This window comes from Heterocephalus glaber, unplaced genomic scaffold (assembly GCF_053883595.1).
Source record: "Heterocephalus glaber isolate CG9 unplaced genomic scaffold, H.glaber_assembly_v1.0 deba00001066, whole genome shotgun sequence".
Classification (NCBI taxonomy): domain Eukaryota; kingdom Metazoa; phylum Chordata; class Mammalia; order Rodentia; family Bathyergidae; genus Heterocephalus; species Heterocephalus glaber.
In genome coordinates, this window is record NW_028258186.1 from 669706 (window position 1) to 686762 (window position 17057).

General features: G+C 43.9%; 1 protein-coding gene across 7 annotated transcripts in view; it reads left to right on the forward strand.

The window, feature by feature from the left end:
• Nucleotides 1-694: 694 nt before the first annotated feature.
• Mtm1 (myotubularin 1) overlaps nucleotides 695-17057 on the forward strand; it is a 109576-nt gene continuing 93213 nt past the window's right edge. For 3 of the 7 annotated variants that reach the window (XM_004874117.4, XM_087209767.1, XM_021251647.2), the window contains exon 1: nucleotides 702-774. The gene's annotated coding sequence lies outside the window, so the exon portion shown is untranslated. Of the gene's footprint in view, nucleotides 775-2420; nucleotides 2519-14189; nucleotides 14272-17057 lie in introns of those variants that run through there. The other 4 variants (XM_021251646.2, XM_087209766.1, XM_087209764.1 and 1 more) reach the window with 4 other exon arrangements.

The window sequence follows — 17057 nt, forward strand, 5'->3', positions numbered from 1 at the left end:
TATCTTCTTTCTTTCCTTTTTCCCTTTCGTTTTGTATTTACCGTATTAATGGTCACGGAATTCAAACATCAAAATGAAGAAGTTTTGAACTGAAATGCTTCCTTTCATTAAGCCTGTATAGTATTCTTGGAAAGATGCTGCCACTGTAGGAGGGACACCCCAGCCACTATGTTAGTTGGGTTTGTGGATTGTAGATCGTGCTCCAGAGTCAGTGAAATTTTTCTTTTTCCCCTATACTATCTCAACTTCATGAAGCCAACCCTAGGGACCCAGTGGTAGCTCAAGTTAATGACATCCGCAAAGTGTTTTGTCTAGGGAAGATTTCCTTGAGGATTTCCCCTTTACTGAAGAAAAATAGCGAAACCCAGACAAGAGTCCTGGGACTACGCTTCCCAGCGGCCTCCGCTGGGCGCTGGCTCCAACTTCCCTTACAGGGCTGGCCCCCGCCATCTTGGCCCTTCCCAATCCTAGCACCATGTTGCGAACTACACTTCCCAGATACCTTCACGAACTGGACCCTTCAAAAACAGTTTCCCAGCAGCCTCGCGGGAGAAGAGCCCCGCCCCTTGGAGCCGCTTCCCCAGGTCCTCCGGAGCCTTCCGTCCGCCCCACCCACATCACGTGACGCATCTCCGCCAACCGGCGCACGGAGGAGGGGAGCCGGCGGCGGTCGGGGGCGTGGAGGCCGCGGGGGTGGGGCGGACCCTGGAAGGGGGCGGAGCAGGGCCCGGGAGCCGAGCAGCCTGGCAACGGCGGAGGCGCCGGGAGCCTGAGGTGAGTTCGTGTTCGCGGCCGCCTTGGCTTTGAGCCGGGTGCCGCAGGGACCCGTGAGGAGGGGGCCGACAGGACGAAGTTGGGACTCCCGGGGCCGGCGGGTCGCGCGGAGCCTCACCGTACCCGCGGGTGGGGGTGGGGTTCGCCCGAGCGCCTTCGCTGTCCCTGCGGCTGAGGGCTGAGGCCAGGGAGCTGCAGGCAGGTGCCTCCGGCTTCACCGCTTCTCCCTGGGCGAAGGTCGGGACCGGAATCGGGCTGGCGGGCCAGGAGAAGGGGCTCGGACGTTGCAGCCGCTGTGTGTACTCGCTTTCCCGTCCCGGGGAGGCGAGCGGGCCGGGCGGTCCTTGCCCTGGTCCTCGGTGCGGGGGTGGGCACCCGTCGCATCCCCCGGGGGCCCTGCGCAGTGGCCACAGCCCAGCCCTGGCCAGGAAGCCTTGATCTTCGCCCTCCGCCGGTGTTTCTGTTTCACGCATTGGACGTTTATCTGCTTTTGCAACAGTTGAGGAAAGATCTGAGGAGGAACAGTTAGTTCCCTGATACGCAGTCGGAAGTATGCACGGGCACGAGCAAGCGCTCTTGGCTGGGTTGCCTCCCTTAACTGTCTGTTGCTGCGCTCAGGAAGTGAAAACTAATTTTAGTATTTGCCTAGGCAAATATGAAGTGAATCTGCTCTAAAGAATCCCGTTACGGGTTTTATGAACGAACACAGCGTGTGCGAGGTGTGTTGTGCCTGGATTTTAAACCCGATCGCAAAAGTGGAATTGTAGCATTTTAGAATTGACTGGGACCTTGAAGTTCGTGTAGCTCGTTTCCTGAGTGAGGAAACTGAGGCTCAGAGAGGCTAACTAACGCGAGCCAGGCGACTTAATGGCAAAGCCAGTATCACAAGCCAAGTCTTAGGGGTATCTTGGTGTCTGTCTAGTCTGGGTTCTTTTTACCATCACAGCTCAGTTTTATTCCTTGTGAAGTATCCACCTTAGAGTCTTCAAACCAAGCCAGAGGTTTTGCTATAGTTCAGACCATTTTGGATTTCCTTCAAAACCAAATCACGAAATCAGGCTTGTTACTTACATATACCCTTAAGAGATTCCACACTGTGGGGAGAGATTCAGGTTGGTGGTGTGCATGGCAGGCTCCTGAAGTGATTGAAGGTGAATAACATCCATTGGTGCTTGTAGATTTGAGTGCGGTTATTACATGATTGATCTTCTTACCTTAAATGTCTAACTTGGAGTTATCAAGTTGGTGGTGGTGTCATCCATTCGTTAAACACAGTGTGCCTAAGCACTGGGGAGACAGCAGAGTACACCTCTGATGAGGCCTTGTAGAGGTTATGCACGGGGAGGCAGACAATAAAAAATAAGCAATGATATATTTTCTGGCAGAAGTGAGTACTATAAAAAAAATAGAACTCTGAAACTCTACAATGACAAAAACAGGCTAGCATGATCAAGAGTGACTTGGGCATCACTTTGAATTGCTAGTTTTAGATTGTCAGCTGCTTCTCCATTAAAACAAGTAAATCCAAAAGTCAATCTGCCTGAATCCAAGAGATTTCTCTGGAGTCATCATTTCTCCGGTGAGTGTCTGTGGTTAAGTTTATCCCAGCCTTATTTTTACATGCATTTTTCCTTCTTGCATGCAAGCACTGATTCCAAACACCGAAGGAGGTCCTTTTCTGATCACTTGCTATTTCCCTGCTTCGATAGCACGCTCTCTGACTACAGAAGGAGGCTCTGAAGAGGTCGGTATTGGTTGTTGATTTCATGGTAGTACCTGCTGCACTCTGAGGCTGCCTTACACAAGGGTTCTCTTCCTGCATTGGGCTTTGTACTGTGAACCTGTTATCTGAACTAATTGTCAATCTGTGTGTTGTGTAGTTTGTAAAGAAACGAGTTCATTTCAAAATAGCTCCAGAGTAAAGAAGCACTCAAGTTCTTGGGAACAAGAGCACTCACTAATAAAATGGCATGAATGAAAACTCACTGAAAGTTCATGTGTTTAATACCACTCAGTTCTTTCATATTCTCTATGTTCAGTGGCTTCAAAGCAATACTCAAAGTTTTTACAGGCTCTGAAAATGATTGCAGTTCCAAAAATATTCCATTGTTCCTTCTCCAAAATGAGGGGAGGATTTATAAAATGTAGTTACTTTAGAAAGCACTGAAAACATGTGCCTCTTGATCTTGAGAACTACAAAATAAAGAGAAAAACAGTCTTCAAGACTCAGTAGGTGACATTTTTAACCAGTTGGCAGGTTCCGAAGACTGGAGTTTCTAGTTATTTCTAAAGTAATTCAATGTTATAACAGAATAATAGGTTCTTTTCATTATTCTTTAGTAATTTCTCTTCCTTGTTTCTGACCTCTTTTAAGTTCTGCTTTCTTTGTTTTCTAGTTTCTCAGTTCATCTGTTTTTCCTTGGCAGATGGGGGTTAGCAGGGACTGTCATTTGCTTACAAGGCATGGCCTCTGGATTGGGTGGTTTCCCCAGATTTTAATCCTGGCTCTATTATTTGCTATGGGACCTTGGGCACGTTACTTCTGTGCCTCAGTTTCCTTATCTGCAAAGTGAAAATAAAAGTAATAGTACCTTCTCAAAGGGATATTGCAAGGACTGAGTAATCTCTAATATGTGCTTCAAATAGTCTTAAACATAGTAGGCACTCAGAAAAGTTGACCGTTATTGTCTTGAACAATTTGGAACTCTGTTCAGGCAAAACATGATTATAGCTATGTCCTTAAAAACTTTTGGAAATCTAGGAACCTGGATCTTCTGGACATTTCTCTGCATTTCACTGTTGGTGTGAGCTTTTAATTTCAGGTGACATTGGAGCAAAGTGGTAGGAAGCTTCCTGCACTTGGATTCTAGAAGCTAGGTTCAAGTCCAAGTTCTTCTCCTTAACTCTGACTTTGGAAAGTCATTTTTACCTTACTGCTGGTGGCTCTGCCATGAGTAAGACAGAGCTTATAAAACCTGCCCTGCCTGCCTCGCCTGCCTTGTTCTAGAGTCAGATGTGCATCAGAGCCCTTTGCAAGCCACACAGCGTTATCATTACTGCACCTGTGTGTTACATAAGCCATTGCTATTTGGAGAACAGCTGCAAGAGGACAGTGTCCTTCTTTTCCTTGGCTTATTGCCCCTGTAGGGCTAGGTGTGCCTCTCTGCCTCAGTCTCCCTCTTCTCTCAGCATTGAAATTTGCTGGTCTTCTCTTGCCTTGCCCAAGTGGACCTGAAGCCATCAGTATACTTTTAGGTTTCTGTTTTATTTATCCCTAGAATGGTAGTCGTGTATAACCAGCAGCTATAGGACGATAACAAGGCAAAGCTGTGCCAGGAAACGTTACCTGCATCTTTCCCGAGTTCTAGCCGAGACCCATCTGCTCCTCAGTTTGAGGGCCTGTGGCATTCCTCAGACCACACTGGACTGAGTACATGTGCTCCTAGGTTCTGCTGAAAAGTGACGGACGCTCTGGAGAAGGAGTCCGGGAGGTAGTTGCTCTCCAGGTCAGCACCACCTTCTGTGCTCCTGCCCGACACAGGGCTCAGGATCCTTGTTTTTCTTTCTTGAACCTGTTTCTCAGTATATTGAAATGTCTCCATGCGGAGCTCCCTGCTGCAGTTCTGTGGCCTTGCTTTAGTTTAGTGTTGTTGTTCCTTGACTTGATAGGTGTCCCCTGCATATTTCGGTGAGAATTGTTTTCCTCTTCCAAGCTGTAATAAAGAGGGCTGAGGTTGGAGGCACGTTTCTGGGTGTGTGAAACAAACACAGCCAATGCACACAGTAGACATTTAGTAAACATTCATTGACTTGAACTGAATGGGGGGCACAGGTGAGAATTGTTGGGACATGTTTGTTAGAGTCACTCTGTTGTGTGCCTAGAAATCTTGCTACTCCTCTGGAAGGTGAAATGGAGCTCTCGCCTAGCCTTTCTTTGCGTGGCCAAATAGCAAACGAATAAGGCAGTTCTTTGAGCTCGGTGATGGGAGGCTCCTCACACATTGCTTTGTTACCCCTTTCTTCACAGTTCCTTGATTTTTGGACTCTGTCTTGAGCAGTCTGAGTGTAGGGGAGGTTTTGCTTTGCTTGCAGGTCTGTTTGGGTAGGAAGGGCTAAGGGAAGTTGAAAGGTGATAATTGAAAGTAAAAATAAAGGTAACTTCTTTGTAACACACTCAGCTCTCATCCCCTTGTGGAAACCTTGACAACACACAGTGGTGTCCTTTCTTTAGCATGTGAGAATTGTTATATTTTGATATAGTGTCCTTGAACTTTTGGTGAGAAAGAAGCACTCTGTTTCCCCAAGTGTCTTAAAATGGAATGGGCTGCCATACAAGTGACATCCTTGCCCCTTTGTGGGAGCGACTAGGGCAGAGGTGGTTATAAAGGACATTCTTAGCACTGGGCGGTGGTGCTTTAAATTCCCTTAAATGACCTTTATATTCCTTTATAGTCCTGAGATTACTTAGGTGGGGATTTAAGAGAATAGGGATGGCACTTAATCCCCGAAGGCCTGGAATTGGCCCCAGCAGTGACCCTAGCCATGACACAGAGCATACCTGCTGGTCAGTACTGCTTTGGGGGCACAGGGAGAGGCAAAGTTTGCCCAAGAGGGCCCTGCCGTTGACACTAGTTACATGACCAACAGGATCTGAGGAACCCCAGGCAATCCCATTTTTGAGCTTCCTGGTTCTGAGGTGTCTCTTGCACACATCAGTGATTCCAGATCTGGGAGAGAAAGCCTGTGTCCCTCCCGTCCTTAGAGGGAGGCCTTTTGTAGCTGGCCCCCACCTCTTTGGATCCCTAAGTGCAAGAGAGTGCAGAAGTTTTCAAAGTCGAGGCTGAGTCTAATTCTGCAGGACATTTCCTTCGTATTAGCAACTCTAATAATTTCCGAAGGGGTTCCCATTATCACTAGGGTATATCATGAAGGTTTTTCTTTGTTGGTAAAGGTTGTCTGGGTGTCCTTACTCCTTGGTAGCCACTCCCAGAAGCTTGTGAGAAATGCAGAATTGCAGGCCCTGGCTCATACCCACTAAGAACCCCAGCAGAATACTTCATCAGGATCTGCATTTTAATGAGACCCCAGGTGATTGTGTAAAATTAAAATTTGAAAAAAAAAAAGCCCAGCTGATCTGAGAGTGCCAGTTCACATCCTGGCTTCCTGAACTTTGGAGATGAATGTGAGCCCTATGTGTAATTTAAAATTTCTTAGTAGCTACAAGAAATAAAGAAAAACAAGTGATTAATTTTAATAGATTTTATTTAACCCAGTAGGTGCAAACTGCATTTCCACATGTCATAACTGAATTTGTACTGTCACCAAACCCTGCTTATGTTTTACTTTTACAGTGTATCTCCACTTGGACTAGTTGCCTGTACTAGTTGCTATGGTGTCAGACAGCGAGGGTTTGAGAGCTACCTTTTGGCCTTGATTTCTGATCATTTCATCTGATTGGCTGACACTAATAGCTTTCATTAACATTAGGCTTGATCCTTGCCAAGCCCTTGGCCCACTGCCTTTACATAATGTCTCATTTGAGTCCTTACCACATTTTTTTGAGGTAGGAACTAATAATATCTCCACTAAGTGTCTTCCAGAGAGGTTAGGTCCAAGGTGGGGCACCTAGGAAGCAGCACCTTCTAAGCCCAGGTGAATCTAACTTCTGTGTCACACCCTCTGCTGCAGCTTCTTCGGCTCTTGGGGTTCCAGTGTCTCTTCTGGTGTCAGTTTTGTAAGCTGCATTAAGAAGGCGAGGTTGGCATGGTTTTTTTCTTGGGAAGATAAGCACTCACTTGGAGTTCCTTAAACAGAAGTTTCCTCATCTTGGGAATTCTACAGAGCAGTGGTTTACCATGCTGGCTGCTCATTAGAACCACCTGGGGAATCTTAAATACCTGGTGCCGAGCCCCACCCACAGCCATTGGGATTTAATTAATCTGGGTGAAACTGACGTGGGCAGTTCTGACAGCCCTCCCGGTGATTATGGCTTCTTCTGGAGCCTTCTCCAGCTTCACCGCGTTAGGAATCACCTGGGTGAGGGAGGCGGAAAGAAACTCAGATTCGGCTTGTCTCCTTTCCAGCAAACTCCCGATGCCCAGGCTGCCAATCTATGGGTCCCATCAGAATGACCCCAGGGGCTTTTGCATTGCAACAGGTTCCCTGGCATCATGCCTGGAGCTTCTGAGGCAGGAGGTCTGGGCTGGGGCCCAGGATCCGTGTTGAAGAAAGTGTCTATTTTCCAGTGCGTCTTCACAAAGTATTCTATGTACTTTAGGTTGTGTGTAGATACACTTTTAGTGCACACCTCGGTGGGAGGTTGTGAGCGGATGTTGAATTTTATCCAGTCCTTTTGGTGCCTTTTGGAGACCTGTTTTTTCCCTCCTTGAACCTGTTGATGTGGTGGGCTGTTTAAGGGATTTTCTGATACACGTTTGTTTGTTGCATTGAATTCAACTTGGATTGCTGGGCTGAACCCAAGGTGGTCATAATCTTTCTTACTATATTCATACCTTGGTACACACTTGACTGCTTTGAAAGTCATCAGATTTGGTGCTTGACACATTTTGATGTGAAAATTTTGTCCCAGTCCTTGTGATTTGTTTGGCCCTCTAGGTGCAAGCTGGAACTTGCAGGCGTCCATTGTCTTGTGGCTCACCACCCTTTCCAGCCAAACAATTTGTTTAGTACTTGTCGCACTTCCCGGAGCCAATTCATGATGAGTACGAGTTACAACACCACTGTACTGGATTTGATTGGCAGCTTCTTTTCCAGGGTTTTAATATCTATACCTGTGAGTCTTGTTCTTTCTTTTCTTATACTGTCTTTGTCTAGTGAGTCCCATCATTATGCTAGCCTGATAAAGCGAGTTGTGGTATTCCCATTTCTGTTCTCTGGAAGTTTGTGTAAGATTGGTATTGTGTGTTCCTTGAATGATAGTAGAACTTGTGCATAGAGCCAGTTGGGCATGGAATATTTTAAACTCCCAGTTGATATTGGCCATATCTGTAGTTGCCTTTTCATGCCTGTATCCTACTATTTGTTTATGCCTTCTCTTTTCCTTGAGTACTCTTACCAGAGATTTGTCAGTTGTGGTTAGGGGACCAACTCGATAATGATTATGTGCATTTATTTTTGGCTTTTAAAATTAATTTTGAAATGGTCTTTAAAACTTTGTATGATTTTAAAAGTCAAACTTTACAGCAGGATACATTCAGGAAAGTCTTGCTTCCCTCCCTGTCTCTGGGCAAACATGCTGCTCCCCCGTCACTTTTGTTACTGTGTTCTTTTGCAAATTTGAACAAGCACAAATGCACACATATATATTTGTGTTTTCTCCCCTTTTTTCCATGCAGAAAAGCCTACTTCATACACTATTCACACTCTGGCTTTTTACTTAAAATACATTCCAGAAATCACCCATTTTTTTTCTTCTCTCTTTGAATTTATTTCACTGCTTGGATTTTTCAAAACATAGTATTTTCATTAGTTATAGTATATTCTAATTTCCATTGTGACTCATTAACCTGTGAGCTGCTTAGAAGTGTGTTTTTAAATTTGCAAATATATTTTTTAGGAATTTTCAAAACTGATTCCTAGCTTAATTTCATCATGGTCAGAGAATGTGAGCAGATGCTATTAGTTCTGTGCAGTTTGTCAAGGATACGTTTATATGGTCTTGTGTGGCTAGCTTCTTTCACTGAGCATAATGCTTCTGTATTTGCCTTTATGCTACTGGTGTATCAGCAGTTACTGGCTTCCTGTTGCTGAATAGTATTCCAGAGTGTGGATGTAATGTTCACTGGTCAGTGAGCATCTGCCTTGACTCAGTTTTGGACCATTATGAATGAAGCTACTGTAAACATTCGTATGGGTCTTCGTGTGAATTCATGTTTTCATTTGCCTTGTGTAAATACTGTACTTAGGCAAGATGTTGCTGGGCCATAGTCCCTTTCATTTTCTTAATTGTGCCAAAGAGTTTAATTTTGATGAAGTCCTATTTATTTTTCCTCTATGGATTGTGCTTTTTTGTTTTCTAAGGAATCTTTGCCTGACTTAAGTCCATGAGAATTCCATGTTCCCCTCTGAAACTTCTTAGTTTTAGCTCTTATGTTTGTATCTGTTGTGTCGGACAGACTCCTGGGCTGGCCCCCCAGATTCGCAGCCCCTAGTGTTCACATCGTGTGTGTCCCCTTGGCCTTGAGTGTCGGTGAGACCTGAGACTTGCTTCTAGCCAATGGAATGTTGAAAATCTGCAGATGTAACGTCAGGAGCAGTTGTCCTGAGTTAACAAAGAGTTTATCCTGGAAGGCCTGAATTAATCAGCAGAAAACCCTTAAAAGACAGTACAGGTCCTGGCGGAGGTGAGAGAGTCTCCTTATTGGCTGTTGATGCGAGCAGCTCTATTGAGGAAAGCAGAGATAAGATCTGCCAAGGCCCTCAGCCATGCAGACTCACGGGAATGAGTCCTGCCAGCCACCTGAAGGGGCTTTGCAGCAGGTCTGCCCCCTATGAGCCTCCACATGAGAATGCAGCCTCCTGTGAGATCCTCAGCAGGGACCCCAGCTAAGCTGAGCCTGGACTCCTGCCTCACAGAAACCAGGACATAATAGATGGATGTAGTTAACAGCTACCGAGTTTGTTACGCAGTAATGTAAAACTAATACATCTGTGTTCCACTTCAAGCTCACACTTCAAATGTGAATAAGTGTCAAGGTTTAGTTTTTCTTTCATAAGGACATCAAACTTCCCCAGCCTCATCTGTAGATAAAATTTATTATTTTCCCATTGGCTTGCCTTGTTACCATCGCTGAAAGTCAATTGATCTTTGGTAGGACCTCCCAAAACTGGGCCTAATCATGGACTCTATTCTGTTCCGCTGATCTATGTGTCTGTCTTTATACCAGTACTACACTGTCCTGATTAGTGAGGTATTATATGTGTGGAAATCAGGTAGTGGAAGTACTCCAACTTTGTTCTTTTTTGCCCCAAGGTTGCTTTGACTATTCTTGGTCCTCTGCGTTTCCATAGAAAGTTTAGAATCATCTTGTCATTTTCGACAACAAAACCCATTGGGATTTTGACAGGCCTTTATTGAGTTTATAGATCAATATTGACATGACAATCATGAGTCTTCTGCTCCTTAAGCATGCTGTATTTCTCCATGTATTTAGCTCTTTGATTTCTCTCAGCTGTGTTTTAGTTTTCAGTATATGGTTCTTGTACATATTTTGTTAAATGCTTCATTTTTTCTGTTATTGCAAATGGCATCTTAATATTTGCATGTCCACTTATTCATTAACATACAGATACTATTGATTTTATATTGGCCTCATGTAGCATGAAACCTTCTTAAATCTCCTTATTTTAGTAGTATTTCTGTAGTATCTCAGGATTTCTTTTTACATGTATTACCATGTTGTCTACAAATAGTTTTACTTCATCCTTCCAATATGTTATGTTATGCTTTTTATTTCTTTTTCTTGACTTATTGAACTTGCTAAGATCCCTAAAAGATTTTTCTTTTTTTTTTTTTTTTTTGGTGCCAGGGATTGAACTTGGGTCCTTGCGCTTGTGTAGCAGGCGGCGAAACCACTGAGCTAAATCCCTGGCCCCCCTTAAAGACTTCTGATGCAAATGACAAATTCCTTGCCCTTCCCGCTCTTAGTGAGAAGTCATTGCCATTTTCTCCATTAAGTGTGATGTCAGCTGTAGGTTTTTGTAGGTGCTGTTCCTACTTTGCTGAGCATTTTAAAACTCCAGATTGGATATTGAATTATGTTCATGGAGTCATGTCTTGGATGCAGCCATCAGGAAGATGGACTATGTTAGCACTTCCATGCCCATTCGCAACCACTATTCCCCAGCTTTTCCTTCTAGTGTTGATAACGGAATTTCCATCTGGAGTTGAGGAATTCTCTTTATTCCTCTGTGCAGTACTGCTCTTTTGGATGAAAATTCTCTGTCAGATCCATATGTATAGTTTTTTTTTTTTCTTTTTTTCCCCATTTAGTTTATTGGTACATTTTAGGTATACAATACAGTTACATTCATTGTTGGGATCTTGTACCTTTACATGATGTATCTCGGTTATTTTTCCCCCATTCCCCTGCCCTCCCTTCACCCCCTCCACCCTTCTGTACTTACAGAAACATTGTTTCCATTTTTTTCTTTGCTCATATTTTTTTCTTTTCCCTTCATATGTATAGTTTTAAAACTAGGGTTTCTTCATCTTCTCTTTCTTTACCTTTCTGTTGACATTAGTTTTTGTTCCTCTTTATCTCTGCTTTTTTATTTCTGTCTTTTTTCTTAGATTATTTCTTCCATATCTATGAGATCTTCTCTGCCAGTAATGCCAAGTTCAAAAAGTATTTGAGATCAGTCCTTTCACCTTCCTCTGTAAGAGATGAGTGGTTTACTTGTGTTTATGGCTGGAAAAATAGATAACTGCCCAAGTAGGAGGATGACTTTTGTCCATACTCTGTGAGTCACTGTAAGTCTTTCTGAGTCTCCTAGGATCCTAATTAAGCCAGTTTTTGGGGATTCCCTTTGGACCCTCCTCTATTACCGCAAAATGCCTGTCCTGTAAGGCAATTACCACTCCTACTGCAGATCTCTGCTAAACTCCACAGTCAACCTGCTCTTGTAAATTAGGCCTAATTGAGATGAGTCAAGTCTAACCTTTTCAAGAATTAAGAGACCCTGTGCAACATTTCCCAAACCTTTGTAAAACAAGGTCAGAAAGCACCAAATCAAAATCATTCAGTCCATTTTTTGGAACTCTTTGGAATGGATTTCAGAGACCATGGTGCCTTAAAAAAAATACTCCCAATGGTATGAGTCTTTGAGTGAGGATTCAGCATTTGGCCCTAGGCCCAGGTCACTATGAGGCCCATGTGTTAAATACAGTGTGAGCACTGGTGCTGTGAAGAGCATTATCTTTTGTTTAAAAATGGATTTGGTTTAAAACTCATGAGCTGGTATCGTATGTAGCTTTAACCTCTAAGGTCACTTTCAAAGGAAGAATTTGAAGGATACTCTAGTATCAGCATTGCTGGAATAGATGTGCACCATTGAAGGGAATTTTTTGGATGAGTAACTCATTTTGCTACCTGTGCTCTGATAGACTTTTCAACAGATGTCTCATTACATCACAGTCTCACCTCATGGGATATTTATTCTGGTTTTGCCCACTAGTAATAAAATTTTCACTTTTTAAAAATACACTTTTAATGTAGACTTCCATGATACAAGGAATATTGCAATGTACAAACAAGAAAAGGTACTGTTTCAGACCTCACGGATATGGATTTGGGAGGAAAAGTCTCTATTTGTTTACTCATCTTTAAAACGAAGGCTAAGGCTTTTCTTTGTTACTTGTCAGATTTTATTGCATGGATGAAATTCCAGAAAATCTTTTTAATTAAACAGTCTAAGCAGAAGGCCTAGTGTCCTCTTATTTGAGCATGGATTGGAGTCTTAGACTGCCAGGCATCTGTTGTCAGTTCCTAGTGGACAGGTTGTTGAACCTTCCTGTTCCTCGTGTCTGTCAGTTGTCATATGAAGATAGTAACACTAGTTTCCCTCTAAGGTTGTTGGTGGGGTTAAATGAATTCGTGTGTGCTTAGAACAGTGCCTGGTAGGTAGCAGACGATTGGGAAATGGAAAATATGATCGTTATCTTTGAGCAGATGTTCTGTTTCGCTGCTGTCAAATTACCTCTATTATTACCATCTTTATTCCTGTTCAATTTTCTTATGCCTGTTCATTACCTTTATTGCTGTGTGACTCGTCTTATGTTTGTTCATTATCTCCCCAACTCAGTTGTTAGCCCCTTGGAGACCTATCTCAGTGGGGAGGGGGGGGGGTTCCTCCATTGTGGCCCAGAGTAGTGGCCCAGCATGTATTTACTGACTGATTTTGAACCCAATGGAAACAAGATTTGGTAATAATATGTGCTGATTGAAGGAGGCTCCGAGGTGGTCATCCTGGGGCCATTTCACTATTTCTTCTAGGAAGCCATATGAATATTTCAGTACTAGTTAATCTCTGTTCACGGAGCGGTTAAAGGTGGGACAAACTAACTAGCTCTGAATGCAATCATATGTTGATATGACCAAATTGATGTGGCTAACCTTCTGGTCTTATAGGGTCTTATTGTGTCCCGCCAAAAGGTATGTTGAAGGCCTCCCTCCAGTACCTCAGAATGTGACCTTATTTGGAAAGTGTATACAGAGGTAGCTAGTTAAGGTGAGGTCATACTGGAGAAGAGTAAGCCTGTAACCTGCCATCTCTGGTGTCGTTAGAAGAGAACACACGAGAAAACACAGACTCCCAGGGACAGTGCCATGTGAAAGAATGGGTGGAGACTGCAGTGACAAGTGGTGGGTTGCAGCCACCACCGGAGGCAACATCCTGCCCTAGAGGCTGCAGAGGGCACCTGTTGGGGCCTGGCTAACGCCTTGATTTCAGACTCTGGCCTCCAGCACTGGGAGAGAATCCATTTCTGTTGTTCTAAGCCATCCAGTCTGTGCTGCTTTGTTCCAGCAGCCCTGGGAACCTAATCCACTGCCCACCTGCTCAGATTATAGTGTGGCCGGGCCTGGGATTTCATGTTAAGTGGTGGGATTGCCTACATTTTCATCATTATCTACCTTCTCCATATACTTCACGTTTTATTGTTTTGGGTTTTTTTGTTTTTTCTGGTATCAGGGATGGAACTCAGGATCTTGTGCTTGCTAGGCAGGCGCGATGCCACTGAGCTACATCCTTGACTCTTGATTTGTTTTGTTTTTTGAGACAGGGTCTGACTATGTAGTCCACGCTGGCCTTCAACTGACTATGTAGCCCAGGCTGGCTTCGAACTTGTGGCGATCCTCCTGCCTCAGCCTCCCAAGTGCTGCCATCACCGGTGTGCGCCACCATACCTAGCATGCATAGAGTTTTAAAATATCTTTGCTGCTAGATCAGGCAAAGGTATAGGAAGATCTGGCCCCAAAACCCCACTGCACTTCTTACACATATGTACCAGAAATGGGAAACATGTCTAGGAATACTTATGACAGCCCTGTTTGTAAGAGCAAAACTTGGAAGCATTTCACATGAGCAGGCAGAGGAGACTGGGACACCGAGTGCGAAGGGGACCCACTAAGCAACAGTGTAAATGGGCAGTGCCACCTCTCTTCACCTGTGCTGCTCCCACCCATCTGTGTGGAGCAAAGAGGGGCAGAAGGTGTGGACTGATTCCATTTACACGAAAGTGCAAACATGTAACGTTGGCATACTACTTAGCTCTGTGTGCATATGTTAAAGTACAAATCAGCCCCAGGGAGGCAGGTCAGAGTGCCTTTAGGGACTGGAGAATCACCGGCAATTATGAGGGTGACACTATATTTCTTTCCTGCCAAGCAGCACAGGCCCACCCTGCTGTGTTCGAGTGTCCTCACAGGAAACAGCCCTGGCCCTGAGGGAGCTCTGGCAACCCGGCAGAGAGGCAAGGTGAAGAATGGCAGTGGGCGGGTAGTGAGTGAGTACAGCAGGAGACAGGAAATGCCAGAAGCGCGCGGAGCATCCAGAGCAGTGAAGTGCGTCTGCATGTGCTGTCTGTGCATGGGGAGGCCAGGAGACGCTTCCTGTGCCTTGGGCCCGTGCCAGTGAAGTTCTGTCTTCTGTCTTCGTCTTTGACGACAGTACCTGAGGAACTGATGGGAATGGCACATCACCACCTGCAGCCTGTTTTCTTCTATGTTTTTTTAGAAACTGAACATCCACCCTAGAGTTTCTCTTTTCTTCTCCTCCCCTTCCATCACTTACTCCATTTGGGGGGAGGAATCTTTGTCATTACTGCCCAATCCCTGGGCTTTTCTTTGGGGTCCTTTATCCCAGAGCTGAGAAGGTTCTTGGAATGTAAGGAGATGTTTTGAATGGGCTCTTTCATTACCATAATAGCTATAACTCTTTACATGTGTTTACTAAACACTATTTTAGCTTTTGCTTAAGAAGATACCTTTTACTTATAAATTTACAAAGTACTTCATGGGAATAGTTCTCGCTGAGGAAAATAATTCCACAAAAGACAGTTTTCTTTCTTGGGGCAGCTCAACTGGGTTCATGAGTTTTGGAATTGGCAGGTGGATGGGAACTTGATCTTGTTCCTATTTTAAAACTTTGTTTACTGGCAGGTATCTGATTCTTACAAAATCCATTGGTGAACTTAATGATCTGTTTAAACGTCTGCCGTATTGTTAGGTAACCTTTGGACATTCAAAAAAATGACCTGATGGTAACTGACTTTTTACATAGTTTTATTTACCATACCAATTTCAATTTATAAAGGATTTCTGAAGTTACCTCATTCCATGGCAACAGCTCATGCCACTAAAGCCAATCAGCTGTCTTGAAGATGTGCCATTTGTCATGAGACTGAGAAATGGGGTGAATGGATCAGTCCAAATCCATTACTAACCACTGGAAAAAAATGATTCAAAATGCATTCTCTTCGGGGTCTAGATTATATTGGTTTTAGCCAGAGATCATTGCAACATTTAAAAAAGTTAAAGTAGATGTATCTTAAAGATGAATTCGAAATATCAAAATGACAAAGGATGAGTTTCCAAGTGAGATGCTACTTCACAATCTGTAATTTCCAAAGAATCGTCATAATCCACATACCTTTAGCGAAGATATGTAAAGCGACCAAGGCGAATTGAGAAGCTCTAATGGACATCAGTTACATGCATCTATTTGGACAGTAAGCCGCTTAATTGAGGGGGTGAAGCTAGACATTTCTTAGAGTCGATGTATTTCTAGATGACCTGGACCAAAGTAGAAGGTAATAACACAAGGTCTCTATTAGGAATCCCATGGGAAGTTACCCTAGCTGGCAAGCAAGTATATGTTTATTTTAGTGGAAATGGGGAGGCCTGGCAGGCTGTTCTAAGGCTGCTCAGAGTCTTGGTAAAATTAGATTGACCATCTTAGAAAAGATGGGTGCTGGAGAGTTAGGTCCAGCCTGGCATGTTAGCTCCAGTTTGGGGAATGGCGGAAAGTTCACCAGAAGCCGTGGTAGGGGAACTGGTACTGGGACACCTTGCTATGCAGTTTGCTGTGCTGTCCCTTTCCATCTTTCTGCTCACAGCCCGGTGACAGTAGCTGGTATCGGTCCCATTTTCCAGACAGGGAACTGCAGTTTGTCCAAGGTTGTGTGATCATTATTGTTGACAGAATTGGGATTGGAAGCCCAAACTGATTTGAATACAGAATCCCGTATCATCACACTGCTTTGCAGCTGAGAGTAGTGGCATTTTGACAAGCTATGAATGGTGAGGTTAACAGCTTATTTTGCAGGTTAAAAGGACACAATTATTATTTGCTTCGGTTGAAGAAAGTTCATTTGAAAGTAATTTATCTTAATAGTTTAGAGCAGGAGGTGACAGCCTGTTTTGTAAATAAAATTTTGCCCATTTCTGTGTAGCTACTTCAGTGCTACCATGAATGTAGCATTGCAGAGTTGTAACAAATGTATGGCCCATGAAGCCAACGATACGTACCATCTGGCCCTTCAAGGGAGAAGTTTGCCAACTCCTGTTCAAAGGGAAATGGATCAAAATGAAACACATTCCTGCTTTTGCCAATCATAGTTTGTTTTCATGAGTGTTGAGCAACCCTCCCCCCAAGAAGCACATGTTGACACTAAATTAATGGTGTCTCTGGTCTCAAAATGAGTAGGCCATGGACATTTTTATTTTGTCCAGAGTGATTTGGTTGGAGACATTACAAGGAACATTTTCATTTCCTTGCCTCCTGCGTGGCCTCCAGTCTGTGTGACCTTAATGGAAACAGTCAGGATAAGTTGAATCTAGGTACAGAACCAAGCACCCACTGGGGGTGACCCTCCACCTAGAGGCCATTGGAAATGGGAAGGGTGCCTTGGGTTTGGGTACAATGCATTGAAAGAGATGTTACTTTATTACAAATCACTGTCCTTTTGTTTATCCTGTATACTGGAGTTAAAGCAGTATATTGATTTTTTTAAATTGTGTTTCAATGGATAATACCTATAATTCTCACTTAAGCTAGGAAAGAGGGTTTTACAGAATTTTGTTTTATAACAAAAGGAGTATTGGGTCCGATAGGATCAAGCATCCTGCCCTAAGTACAATATTTGATATTTCTTTCAAAAGAGACAAGTAAGGAGAGCTACCTTCAAAAGCCTGGAATATTGAATTGAGCGGCTGCTTGTTCATAACTTTGGAAGTCGCATTTGAAGACTGGGGAGGTCTCCA